Source organism: Cyanistes caeruleus, chromosome 14 (assembly GCF_971803275.1).
Source record: "Cyanistes caeruleus chromosome 14, bCyaCae1.hap1.1, whole genome shotgun sequence".
NCBI lineage: Eukaryota > Metazoa > Chordata > Aves > Passeriformes > Paridae > Cyanistes > Cyanistes caeruleus.
The window spans coordinates 5,314,207-5,328,542 of record NC_141714.1 but is presented as its reverse complement, the minus strand read 5'-3'; the positions used below and the strand labels follow the sequence as shown (position 1 = coordinate 5,328,542).

At 41.7% G+C, this 14,336-nt stretch overlaps 1 protein-coding gene across 1 annotated transcript in view; it reads right to left on the bottom strand.

The window, feature by feature from the left end:
- HTR2C (5-hydroxytryptamine receptor 2C) overlaps window positions 1-14,336 on the bottom strand; it is a 217,740-nt gene that overhangs the window by 73,353 nt on the left and 130,051 nt on the right. Inside the window, exon 2 of the mRNA XM_023926912.2 lies at window positions 3,358-3,776. The gene's annotated coding sequence lies outside the window, so the exon portion shown is untranslated. The remainder of the gene's footprint in view (window positions 1-3,357; window positions 3,777-14,336) is intronic.

Below are 14,336 nucleotides of genomic sequence, written 5' to 3'. Positions count from 1 at the left end.
AGCAAAGTCACTGCCCAGCATTGCTCAGACAAGGCACACAACCTGCTTAGACTTGGCTTCAGAGCAAACCAGGAACGGGACATGGGGCTGTTTGGAATTTGAGGAAATTACCTTTCTATTTTAAATGACAAAAATTATCATCCTACATCTGTATTCGAATCCACAAATGGTTCCTAATAGAATAACATCTTGATTAAGTCATCAAACAAAACACTCTGGCGCTGGTAGCAGCAAGGCACCAGCTGTTTCTGAGAGCAACTGTGCGTCAAGCGCAAAAGCTGACAAGTTTTGAGTTAACATCCAGCTACCTGACCAGCAAGAGGACAGGGGCACAGCTCACTTGGTCAGAGCCTGGTGCTAATAACACCACGGTCAGGGTTTGATCCCTGGATGGCTGTTCACTGAAGGGCTGGACACAATGATCCTTGAGGGTCCCTTCCAGCTTGTTACATTCTGTGATTCAAATGTGCAGTCAGCAGGAATGTTCCCACCCAAAGTGCACAGAAGGAAAGGAACCTCTGCCTTCCAATTAATTATTTAAATTACTTGATGCAACCCTTATGTTCACAATCTGCAGCTACACTGAGAAACATAAGCAATCCAAAACCTCCAAGGACCTTAATCATTACAGAATATGCAGGGGGAACTTGTTGACAACTGCAGCAGTAATTTAAATCTGCTGGCACTTTTGGAAACAGATAGCTCTGTATAAAATCCAGCTGGAGCTGGCTTCCCCTCCTCTTGGTCTCTGAACACTGACAGCAGGACATCCCCACCTCCACCCACCAGGTGATCAGCAGGGCAGGCAGTGAATCCTGTAGATGATCACATGGAGCATACGGGTGTTTTCTCTCCTGAGAAAAGCACAGAACAATTCTTCTGCAGCTGACACTGAGAAGTGCTTCCCCCAGAAACAGCTTGTGTGGTTCTTGTTTTTACTGCTGGACAGCAACCATGGATTTTTTGTGGAAATAGTTACCCTCTCCAAAAGTACAATGCTTCACTGTTAAAATCCGTAAGCAGTAATGGGTTGGTGATGTTAAAGCTTTTCTGTCTCCCCACCAGAAAGTTATTTTATCATTAATTTATGGTCAAATCACAAAAAAATCATTCCCATCCATCAGAGGAGGATGTGCTGCAGCAGTCTGAGCATTCACAAGTCTCCAAACACCAGAGAGACATCCCTGGAGTCCTGACCTTGTGTGCAGATCTTGTCCTTCTGCTGAAGTGCTGCTCAAAACACCCTTCAAGATCCATAACTACTGACTTTATAGCATGTAAACTTCAAAACACTTTTCTGAATTTCAAGGGACAAGGATTGTACAACAATCAAGACGATGAAACACAAGACCATACGAAGGAAATAAAACATTTTGCTATATTTTTTTAGTTTAAGTGTACAGAGCTTTTATGAAGCTAGTGAAAATCTTCGATATGAGCCTTTAGGGCACATCCATTTAGAATTATTTTCTTTCTGCTCCCTCCTCACTAACATTGCTCAAAAACAATGGTGAAAATAGTTGCCAGCAGTGTAATTGAGCCTGTGAAAGGCACCAAAAAAGCTTCTGTGCCTCAAGGCACATCACTTCTGCTCCTCATTTTATTTTTCCATGTATTTAATTGAACTCGGCAGTAACCTTTACCACATGAAACCAAGATGGCAAAACAGTAGATTTGATCAGTGTGCTGAGTCTGGACTGCCTTGCTGTGAACTGCTGGAGGAAGTGGTGCCTGGAGATTCCCTGGGTTTGAAATGGAAGAGCCCATGTTACCTGTCCTTCTGCTCCCACTTGGTGGGAAGTTTTGCCCCTCATCTTTTCCATGTATCAGCCCACAGCAAAAAAATCAGGATAGAAAACCTCTGCAGAAATTTTCCCTAAATGACATGTAACTGTTGATAGGGAGCAGTGAGTATCTCACTAGCACAGGCATAGGAACCTGATCTTTTACCCTAATCCTTACACTTTCAAAATATTATAAACCATGGGCAATCAAAACAAAAGCAAAACTAAAAACCATACAGCCAAAACCTTGCATTAACATTACATCTACAGACACATCTCTATTTTATGCTGTATTTCACCCCAAACTTTATGTTTGCCAGAAAGATTTTCCAAAATGGAAAGCAGTATCTTTTTGTTTGGCTGATCCCAGCACTGCAGGACATCCTTCCTGGTTGAAAGGTGCAGAAACAACACTACTAAATGTATTCAGGACCACAAGTATCTTCTCATTTGCAAAGAGAATAAGGAAAAATTCTAAGGTAATGGCCTGAAGTCTGAGATAAAAGTTCTAAGACTTGCCACACGTATCTAATTAGCAGAACATAGTGTACAAGAGAGTGCTAACATACTGTGTGTGGGTGAGAATGCCCTGAATTGGCACACCTGGAGGGCAGGGTAGGAGACCAGCGCCAACCCACTGGCACTGGTGAGCTCCCAGAGACACCTGAAGCCTGGGGTGTGCTGTAGATGGGCAGGCAGGGGGTGCAGGCAAACACACCCTTAACTGGCCCCTTCTTCCCCTCTGTACAGGAGAGCAGAGACCAGGGTCCTTCCCTGCTCCGGAGACAGAGCTGGGAAGGCAGCACTGTGTTCAGTACTTCCCAATGGTTTCACCTGTATTGGTCAGCAGCTCAATGTCCAGCTCTGCATCATCAGTCTCAAATTACAGAGCATTTCTGATGCACAGGATCATTGAAGTTAGTGCAAAACAAACTCGGTCCTGAAGATGCAGACAAGAAGAAATTCTGGCAATAATGGAAGGACATAATCAGTATTATTGTCATAAAATGTCTGTAGTTACTACACTGGCAATTTTTCCATATGGGTTGGCTTAGAGGCTGCGCTCTTGCACTGATTACTAAATTATTTTCTTTACAAAGGTCTAAGTGGCTCTGTTTTCCAGATGGATAGCCTGAAGCCACTTGGTTCAGAGCTTTATCTTGGACAGTAAAGAAATGAGACAGATGAACACTAAAGTATTCTGTACAAACCCAGCAGTGGCTTGGCTGATGAGTACACTTTGTGTAAAATACCACTGAATTTAAAATAAAGACAGAGGTGAATTGAGGCTAGTTAAAAGTTAGAAGAAGTCAGAAGCAGATTTTGATAAAACATTTTAAACCAAATAAAGCTTCCTGAAGAGAATTTTGGCTTCACCACATCTCACTTCATCTGGGAGAGCTGCCTTGCCAGGCAAATTAAGAGCAGTGTGCTGGAACTGGCCCTTTCCCAACCCAGCCACTGCCAGAGCTCTGGAGTGCCCTGTCCCCCTTGCCTGCCCCCAAGGAGCAGCAGCTTCTTTATTTGAGCATGCAGTTATCCATTTGCCCAGCACTTGCTGAGCAACACTTACTTTTTTCTTGACAGAGAGCACCTGTGCTCAGGGAGGGGAGCTCTCTGCAGCCACTTGCACATCTGGTGGGTGGTGATGCAGCGCTGCAGGCAGGGGCTGGCACAGGGAGAGGCCGTGGGCGAGCGGGGCGAGGATCTCACGCAGAACCACAGAGATGTGGGTTTCCACCAGCCTCTGCCGTCATGGAGCAGGATCTGGGCAGCACAGCAGGAAACAGGGAAGTTCAGCCCCTCTGGCAGCTGCTCCAGGGAGATCTGGGGTGTGTGTGCGGTGATGAGCTGGGCAGGTTTGCTGTGGCTGTGGCTCAGGGCCCCCCTAGCAGGAATTCAGTGGGCTCTTCTCAAAGCGCTCCAAACCTGGGGATGGCACTGGGCTGAACTGCTCGCTGGGGAGGAGACTCAAACATGCCAGGGAGACCTCTGGGGAAGAGAGATGGAGAGAGAGGTGAATGAAAAACAATGTTTATCCTTGAAATGTAAATGTCTGTGGCTTTTCTAGAGTATGTTTCAAACGACCCAATTAAATTAGTCCATTAGACAAAATCCTATTAATTGGACAGCTTGGTCAGCTGTGGCTTACTCAGAATTTGTTCTGGTTTTAGTATTTTATCATTAAACATAGTTCAGAGTAATTCAAACCTCACAACACCAAGGAAAAATTGCCCATAATTAGCATCTTCAAGTGCAAGCAGCTTTCATCACATGAACACAAGCAGGAGAGCTCATACCACTCCACTCCACTTATTTAGTCTGATTTATCACCAGATTTCCTCTCTAGCTTCCACTGATGCAAACTTGCACTGCTTTGAATGGCTCCTCAGCAAACACAACAAACCAGCTCCATATAGGAAGGTTTAATCTGTCACCAGAGCTTTTCAGCAATCAGATCCCTAAGCATTAGCTTTGTTAATTAAAGTAGCACATCTGAAAAATTAGCAGAAGGGAATACATTGGCATATTTCTGTGCAACAGGGAGAATTTATACCTTCAGCAGTCACCAGTGGACTGAAAAAAGCCAGTATAGCATAACACATGATGTTGCAACACCCCTGGGCTAAAAAGGCAAGTAATATGAGTCATTTAAAAATGAGAAGCATTCTAAAGGTCATTTAAAAAGCTACTAAACCTCATAAAATCAAATAAATACATTAATCAATTCAAACCTCTATGAAACATTCTAATTGAATTTTGCTGTAGTAGTGTCACATGGCTGTGGAAACTGCCCTTCAATAATCCAACCAAAAATTGGCATGTTCCCATCCCCACTTATTCTCCCTGATTAGTGAAATATCAGAAGGAGATAAAAAACAAGGTGGAGGGATTCAGGAAGAATAAATACTAGTATTTAAATTTCATCATGTTCTACTCATTCATGAGTCTCAAACTCATTTATCCAAGACAGTGGATGGCATCCTTCTGCATGAGGAAATTGTGGCCATGAACCACTATTTATATCATGGAACATCACAGGCAAGGGGAGTCATCCAGCATAGGAGCCCAGGACAGGGAAAAGCCTGACACTCTGAGGAGCTGAACAGCTCTTGCTCCAAAACATCTCTAGTGCAAGAAAACAAAATGGCAAAACTCCCCAGTGCACCTTCCACCCTCACACAGACCCCAGAGCCCGGAGCAGCAGCAGGTAAGCCTCCATGCAGAGGCTGTGCAGGAATCCAAGAAAGTCAAAATCTCTTCCCAGGAGTGTCCTGTGATGTCTAGCACAGCACAGAAGTGCTAAATGAGAGGGGGAAGGAGCAGGAAAAGCAGCAGCAGCAGAACAAGGAAGGCCATGAGCAGATGTGTGTTGGCTGCAGCACAGCGTCTGCCCCACCAAACCTGCCCCAAAGCAGGGCCAGCAGAGGAACAAGAACTCAGGGGAGGCACTGACATCTGTAGGCATGGAAAACGGGAAAATTACTGATGTAACCCATCTCAGCTCACCCACAGACCTACTGCCATATCAATATACCAAATATCAGCCTGTCAATGCTCTTCAAAGGGGAGAGAAAGGCAAGCAGGAGGCACAGAAGATTTGCACAATGTGTTCCTGTATAAGGGGATCCTGTGATGGGCCATCCAATGCAGGTTTGTGGCTCTGCATCACTGTCTGTTTTCAAGTACCACAAAATTACTGTCTTTAAAAAGTCCCTTTTACAACAGAAGTGACTCTGAACTGGTAACTCCTTTACCAGGCCACCCAGTGTGATGTAATTTATACTGCATACAGAGGACAAACCCCAGTGAAGGCTTTGCCATGCTACAGTCTGAGGCCCAAGGCACTCATCTGGGTGACCCTCCCAGCATGTGACAGCTGCTGAGAGGAGCCTATGAGCAGAGGACAGACTGCAGCAGCTGCTCTGAGGCTTGAAGGAGTGAGAAACCCCCAGCCTTATGCACTGCACAACGCCTCCTCCTTTATCTTTTGTAAAATGACCTCTCAGGAAAGCAATTTCCAAAGTGACTAGTGTTGCTGGTGACACACAGCTAGGGGAAAGAGAGAATTTACAGTGATTAGAATAGATCAGATTTATGGACTAACAGGACAGGCGATGCGTGAAGCAGGGAATGAAATGTAATGAGGCCAAGAAAATATTAAACACATGCTCTATTCCAACCTAAACAGCAGTGTACAATTAGACAGGAAACACAAACTAAAACAATTCACATAATGTTTCATAGCAGTATAAAGAGAAAGCAGAAAAGCTCTTGCAGCGCTTACAGGCTTGACAATACAGAGAACAAACCAGGGGATGTAAGGCTAGCTGAAACACCCGCATGAAATGCACAAAGAGCCTGTCAATCTCAGGAGCATTTTTTGCCACACTGAAAAATGTGAGACACTACCAAACAGACTTCCAGAAGGTACAAACTCAGTCCTGAAAGATTTAGTAGTAGATACCATGTTATTTAGGCAACAGGAGCATATTTGCAAAATTAAACCTACAAGTTATATTAAGTCATCCTAAAGCTTGCAGGATCTGACGGCCTTTAGGCATAAATGACAGATAAATGCAATAGAGATTTCTCATTTCATTTTCTCAAAATGAAAGGGTATATCAAGGAATAAAACTGGCCTAGAGGAGAACAAGAGTGAGAAGCCAAGAGTTTGAACTGTTCCTTGAAAAAGCCTTGGTGGTTTCGTAGTGGGGCTGAGACATACTGGAGAAAATGCTGGGCCAAAGGATGTTCTGGGTCACCAAATACTGCTGGAGGGAACATTTTAATGCAAAAAAATAACTTATTTATAGCCAGGGATACCCTTAAAACTGTGAAAATTTTCTTTGTGCAAGGTTTATATTTCTACTCTGAAAACATTTACATACATGCTTAACTTTATATGCGTTGACTAGTTAAATCAACTGGGATAATTATGGGCTTCAATTTAACATGTCTAGCATTATAAAAAACAAGGGGATTAGCAGGTTGGTATGTCTTTATCTGGTATTTTTCATATGGTATTTTTTTATGGTATATTGGTATTTTTATATGGCATGTCTTTGGTTCTCTGTATATTTTTTGAAGTTGTACTTGGGGCAACAGGAAGAACTGCAACTCTCAGAAATCTAAGAGAAAATGCAAATTTTTTAAAATACTACCAGATGCAACTAAATTTTTCTTTCCTGGAGACCATTGATTTCTATAGGCCCTCTGTACATACTTTATTAAAGTATTTCCTCAATCATAGCAACTTCTTAGCTGTATTCCTGAGTAGCTTCTTGATTGGGCTCAGAAGTAAAATTATCATTCAGATATTAGCAGTTTTGCTGTTCAAGGTCTAACCTATTTTGAAAGCTTAAACAAAGTCAATAAATATTTAAATTAAATATAATCTGCACTTGCTTGGTAATTTTAATTAAGAATTAAGTTGCTGTTCCCTTGAAAAGTGTAAGTGTTTAAAGCCAGTGCAATAGGAGAATAATGTTAGGACATTTAAGACTGTACCATTATCAATATATTTTTCAGTATATTGCAGGCTGAGTTTAGCACAGTAGTCGATGCTGCTACACAACTTCTCAGAATTATCTTTCAAAACAAATAGAAAATGTTGAAAGCTTAACTCAGTTTTGAACTGCTGTGACTGAGGCACAGAAAAGTGTTTTACTCAATTTTTCCCCCCATTTTTATTTCTATTTTGAGTTCAGTTCCTTCATGATTCCCTCCCTGAGCCCACTGGGTGTGACAAAGGAGTCTCATTGAGATTTATATGGCTTTAGGAAGAAAAGTCACCTGTGCTGGCTTCACACAATTCTTTTCAAACAAGAGTGCTACAATCCTACTTAAGATAAAGGTTTATTCCTTGGATGAGGGTCACAAAATCTGAATCCCATCCATGGGCTCCTCTCAACTAAATAAATCCAAGAGCAAAGGGTGTCCCAGAGCACGTCCCCAGCACAGGCAACCTGCACGAGCTACAAATCTCACAGCCAGCTGCTAGTTTTTTCTCTTGTAGTCCACAAACAAGTAAAAATATTTCTTCTATTTGTTCCAATCTCTGAAAGTATGCCTGCACAGACTATTGTTGCATTTTTATCACAACAGAGACAATGTATTGGACAAATTTTTCTTTGGTTTAAGGGACGGAGTCAGAGCTGGGAGGACAAGCTGTGTCTGCCCCTTACCCCAGAACTGGGAAGCAACAAATAGAACTCAAAAAAAGCAAAAATAAACAAAAAACAAAAAATACACACACAAAAAAATTAAAAAAAAAATTTTAAAACCCCAGAAGAAAATAAATATTTAAACCCAGTTTCAGTAATTCTGAATGTTACTAACTAAAGCAAAAGAAAATTGGTATTTTGCAGAGAACAACTTTCAGTTTTCCTTTGAACAGGTTTGTGTCATATAAAAAGACAACAAGAAGATAGCTCTTTATCTCTGGAAGCCTGATTTAAAAAATCTCTAATTCAGAACCACCAGCCACTTTCTGATCTAGAAATAAACAGCCCCCCCCAAAACCCCAACTCAGCACCCCCACAGAAGAGCAACACCAACAGACACAAGAGAGCAGAAGATTAACTCTCATTTTGATCTCTTGATGAGAAAGAGCACAGTTTTGATACAAAAATGTGTTTTCTCCAGTGGACACCAAACAACTCAGAGTACCACAGTCCAAGAGAGGATTTTCAAAACTGCCATCCAACTTTAATCTGTTCCACCAATTCAGCTGGTGACATCCAAAGCCCCAAGGCATGGGCCCATTGCTCTTTCCCTGCTAAAGAGTCAGCATAGACAATATAAAATATTTAAGTATTTTAGAACAGTCTTAGGAAAGAAAATTAAAGACAGCAAAGCACAGCCATAAAAACCCAGCAGTAATATTTTCTACCATAGCAGAATTTTCATTTCATGGAAGTTTGGCACTGGGTGCATAGAAGTAGGGTCTCTGCCAGTAAGGTACAGCAAACACATTAAACCCACAGCAATTCATGGCTTCAGATTTGCCCTTTGTCATTCTCTTTTTTTCCTGCAGTCCTTTGCACAGAGAATGAGATATATGTCAGCATCACCTTTCGTTTGTCCCTCAGACACCTCTCTTCTGGCTTAATTTCCAATTAGCATTCCTGTTTTATATCCAGAATATCACTCATAATAATTTTAGTGCAGTCAAACAGTTCCTCCCCAAATGAGAGGAAGGTTAATGACACTTCCTGTTATTGTCACTATATGCTTTGCATAAGATAGGGAGGGGATTTTAAATAACATGAGATAACTTCTCCTGTAATGCCTCAGAGCAGAAGATGTCTCTTCATCACTGACCTTCAGCTGGACTGCCCATGTGTTTCAAAGCCAGGAGGTGCTTTCTGCCCTGACACTTTTGTACCCTGAGGCCAACAGAGAAGGGACCCAAGAATCCTAAGCCTAGATCCTTGTCTGTAACAAAGCAAAAACTGTGCCTTGACAATGGAGCCAAATGCACCAGTGACAAAGGTGTTTGCCTTGCTGCACTGCTGGGAGTGCCCTCTCCCTTGTAGAGCAGACACTCAGCTCATGAGCCACACAGCAGCCCAGCCCTGGCACTGGGGTGGGCACAGGGACGGGGTCCTGCTGCTCTGCAGCCAGGAAGGGTGACAGCACTCCCTGCTTCACCTCCAAAAAAATGTCTGTGGAACCCAAATTATCTATCCAAAGAGCAGAAAACATTAGAGGGAACACAATGCAAACAAGAGGGATGATCTAAATAGGAGCTTGACCTAGGAGCCACTGACTGCAGCCAAAATATTTCCATTTAACTTGTTAATCCTATTGTATAATTCCTGTTACCTGTTAATCTTTCCCCAAAGAAAAAAAAACTAATTCTGATTGCCTGGTAACAGTTACTGCTGGTTGTGGCATTACAGTAACTTCAAATATTTTTATGCTAATAACACACCATGTTAGCAAACACACTTTTTCCTATGTTTTTATATTTCTTGTTGTTTAGATAATTAATTTTACCTCCAACTTATGTCAAACTGCTTTTGAATCAAAGCTGGAATTCAATTCACAATGCAGAAAAGAAGTACTTTAATAGGTGCAGTGGCTACAAAAGAAACCATTGAGTTTGCATTTAAAAAAGAGTCAGCACATGAAGAAAATTATCTACATAATTAGTGACTTGAGGCAATTGTGCCTAATCATATTATGATCAAAAGATCAGAAAAGACCTCACCTCATCCTTACCTAAGAAAAGATTGATGATAGCTGCTGTTTTTATGAACTACAGTGGTTTGCAATTAAGCATAATTCATGTGTTTAGGCAGAGAATTCCCTGGGTTGAAGCTTTCTTTAAATGTTAATAGGAAACGTCTTAGGTTTAAATATTTGGTTTATGTGAACTTAAGATATTATGACAGGTTTAAATCTTAATACAGAAATTATGCAATCTCTTTTTAGTTCTGAAGGGGTATATTTCAAACATTTCTATTTCAAATAGACAAACAAGGTTTAAGTTAAAAAGACAAAACCAACCCAAACAAAACCACCAAGAAGTCTCCTCTCCTCCCTCAAGACTTCACATTCCCTGGAGATGGAACTGATTTGAAGGATGTCATCAACAAGAAAGGGCAGCTTCAAAACTTAATTCTCATCAGAAGCAAAGCAGATGGGACAGGAAGTGTAGTCCAGCACGCCCACATAATCAGTTCACAGGAGCAAAAGGGTCTCATCCAAAATAGGAGAGAGTGCCTGGGTTGAGCAGAATGTCAGGTACATCATCTCAGCTCATCACAAGGCTCCAACACCCACTCCTTCAGTCTCTGTTTTTCACTGGACCCCACTGACCCCCTTGCCAAAGTGGGAAAACTCTCTGCGTGCTGTTTGTGATGGTGACTTTGTCACGTCAGTTTTACTCAGCATCACAAACAGAAGCCATGCTGGTCCCAAGAGGGTCCAGATGCTCACCAAGATCCATCCCCACACCAGGCTGTCTTTCCACCCAGGAAAGCACAGCCCCTGCTCAGGGCTGAGCTGGCCAAACACCCCACACAGCCTCTGGCAGCTCCCCCTGTGCCAGCTCAGCCCAGACCCTGTGAGAAATCTGCTCAGAGGCCCCAGTTCCTCAGTGCCCATGGGGCACGCAGCTGCTGTTCTGCAAACTCTGGCTTAAGCTCTGGCTTTAGTTCAAACAGGAATCAATTCAGGGAAGCCCTCAAAGCTCCTTTTTGCCTTTAGGAACACTTACAGCACAAATCGCTGCGTTTTGTCTTGGCGCCAGGCTTTGTACTTACTTTGTGTTATCATGAACGGCTGCCAAAAGGGAAGGGAGAGGAACTGGGGTCCATTAGCCAGCCTTTAGTTTTTCATGATCTTCCCAGAAGTCGCTGCCCATGCTGTTCTGATGCATCTGTGCAGTTCTCATCCAAGTCACTGAAAGCCCACGCTGCAGCCCTGGGGTATCTACAGCTTTTCATCCTGGGTGACAGCACCACAGGCAGCAAAAAGAGAGCTGATCCTCCAGAAAGTATCACTGGGAAGAATGAATTCTGTGTCAGCTCGCCGTCTCCACAGAATGACATGCACTGGCCAAGCTGCAGACATCATGTAAGGTACTAATTCTGGACATATGCAAAAGGAAGGAAATGGCATTTCTATCAGCAGGAAACATTTGGATTGAAGTTGGGACAAGTGTTTAGGAATGACAGGGTGCTTACCCAAGAGGTCATAGCGATTTAATTTTGTCACCTAAAATTTAATAAGGTGTTCCTACCAAAAGGGGTGTGCTTTTTTCTCTCCCTTCAGGGGGGTCTCACCAAAGTGACTGCTTAGTGCTCACAAGGAGGTGAAGAAACACACACCAGGGCCTCTGTTACAGCCACTGCCTTCACAAAATGCCCATTTAATGTTTAATGGCTGTGAGGTTACACTTTGCACTGTCAGCTTTAAGACCTAGCCTACCTAGGATGGGAAAAATGCAGATTATTTATATTAGTTATTTGTCTTTCAAAAAAGACTCATGGAATGTTCTTTAAGAACACTGAGCAATAATAATTAATAATATCTGAGTCACTGGGCTGGCTTAGTTTTAGACATCAAGGGGTTCTCTATGGATTTTCCCATTTATTAGTATTTTAAATTTTTTTAGATTAGAACATTATTTTTATAACTGCAGTTGGGAAATAAATATCTTAAGAGGGCTTTTTCCCTTTTAATGCAGGGTTACAAAGTGATTTACAGTGAAAATTATGAAGACTTAGTATTTGAGTTTCCTCTGGAACATACTGTTCCTGCAAGGTCAGTACCATTGAACAGTATTTAAAACTCATGGAAATACATGTCTTGTGGAGCAGCCAAAATGCTGCAGTCCCTAATGACCTGTGTCACAGGACTAAGAATCAAATACTGCAACTGCCAGCAAAGTTTTGATCACCAATTTGGGAATTAAAACCCCTCCTAAACTGATTATAGCCAAGATGTGCTGCAGGGGCAGCACAAAGGGCACCTCTTTCCCTGACATGAGTCATTGCTTTCTATATCATTTGCTTTCTATGTTTTAAGACTCCCCAAACACTTTTGCATTAATTGCATTAATGCAAGTAAGTGATAAATGCAAATAAAAAATAAATAAATAAAATCACAGGACTCATTTACTTTTCCCAATCACTTTCTAATGAATAATTTGACATGCAGACAGGGTCCACTCTGCAGAATGGGCCCCTCAAAGGCAGGCTTTGAACAGCCACAGCCCAGCACTTTTGAAAGTGATCACACCCGTCCCCATGCCTACATTCAGCCAAAAATACCACATTTATTTAAAGGTTTGCACCATTTCAGAAAGCTGCACAATGTCTCACAGATAAGCAGTACTGCAGAGGAAACAAAGGCAGGGAAAGGGCAGGCACAGGGGACAAGGACTGACTCCACAAGACATCCATCATGGCATAACAAGCACTGAATTCTTGGCAGGTTTATCACTGCAAAAAAGGAATTAAGAGCAGCCTGAAGAGCCACAGCACATGGGAGCTGCCTAATGCTTGAATTTCACATCTGGATTTACTGATGTTGTAAATGTCCATGTCACGAGTCTCACAAAACTCATATCCTGTAGTCAAACAGCCAAATGAAAATTTAAATTTTTGCAACATTGTGGGCAGGAGGAGGGGATTATTCCCCATGGCTGAGAATCAATAACTGAAAATACTGTGATGCTAAATGAATAAAATTTACAGAAGTAGTTAAAAGAATCATGAAATCCCTCAATGTAAAGGTGCTGAGTCAAGTTTTTTTGAGTGTGTGCCAAGACTGCACTGCTCAGTAAACAGATGAACTCTTTAGAAAAGATGTATCATAACTCTTCTGAAAATAATTTTTATTTCAATTCGCTTGACAAACTTCCCAGTAGGGACAGTTGGGAATCACATATCCAATGCCACACTGAGGAGCTGTATACCTAATGCCTGATCCAAATCCCCAATGGACATCAATTATTATATAAGATGAATTAAATATGAAGATTATTTATTTCCATAGCACATTTTAAGTATGTGCTTGGATGTGATGAAAATTTTATTGTTTGTACTTGGGAAATAAAAGGGGCAGGATGCCTAGTGTTAAAATGAATTTTCTAATTGAACTTAAATGAGCCTTGTCAAACCTCTTGATGCAGCTTTCTCACTTTTAAAGATCACTTGTTCCTTATCTAAAGAATGAGCCTGCATTAGCATTTAAAGGCAGCAGGGCTGTGCATGTTGAGCCTTAGTTTTAACCTGAGGCAAAATATTTTTCTTTTAAAAACTAGCCAAGTGGAATTAGGTAATGGAATTATTTTACATTATTTTAGATAATGTTTGTAATTTATTTACATGGTTTCATTTATGAGGGAAAGCACTAAGGAAAAAGAAAAAATTAAAAAACCCCAACCAGCCCAAACTCTGCTAGTTGTTGCCAGATTAAAAGCAACAGCAAATTCCACATTTCAGGAGTAAGTTTTCCCTATAGTTTCCCCTGGAAAACAAGAAAACTGTTTTGTCTTTTCAAAAAGAGATCACATTTTGACCACTTGGCTGTGACCAAGGTCACAGCAAATGCCTTAGAACCAACAGTAGATTTATGCTGTTCACACTGCTGGGAAAATGTTACCCAGTTTTGTAGATTTTATTTAAATGCAAACTACTATAGCAAAGAAATATTTGGTGTGATTCAAGTAGAAAACAGTGCCAGAGAAAGTGAAGCCACAGAGGGCAGTGTGGCTGCGCTCCTCTGGATCTCTCTGGGCTGCAGCAGATCCCTAAACACCACAGAGGGGCTCCCAAAATAGACCTAATTTTTAACCATAAAACACACATAACTTCCTAGTTTCACAGACCTCTTGGAAACATTTTCTTTCTCTTCATGTCAACATTTTCCTCTTATACACAGATGTTCCTCAAGGAGGCTTTTATAGCAACTGTGTCTGGTATTGGAGATCTGAAATGCCAGACAGCTACAAAGGACAATGAATTATTCCTGTCAGTCCATATTCCAGACTCAGGAACTCAGATTGCTGCCACTGTCAGTAGTGCTAAAATT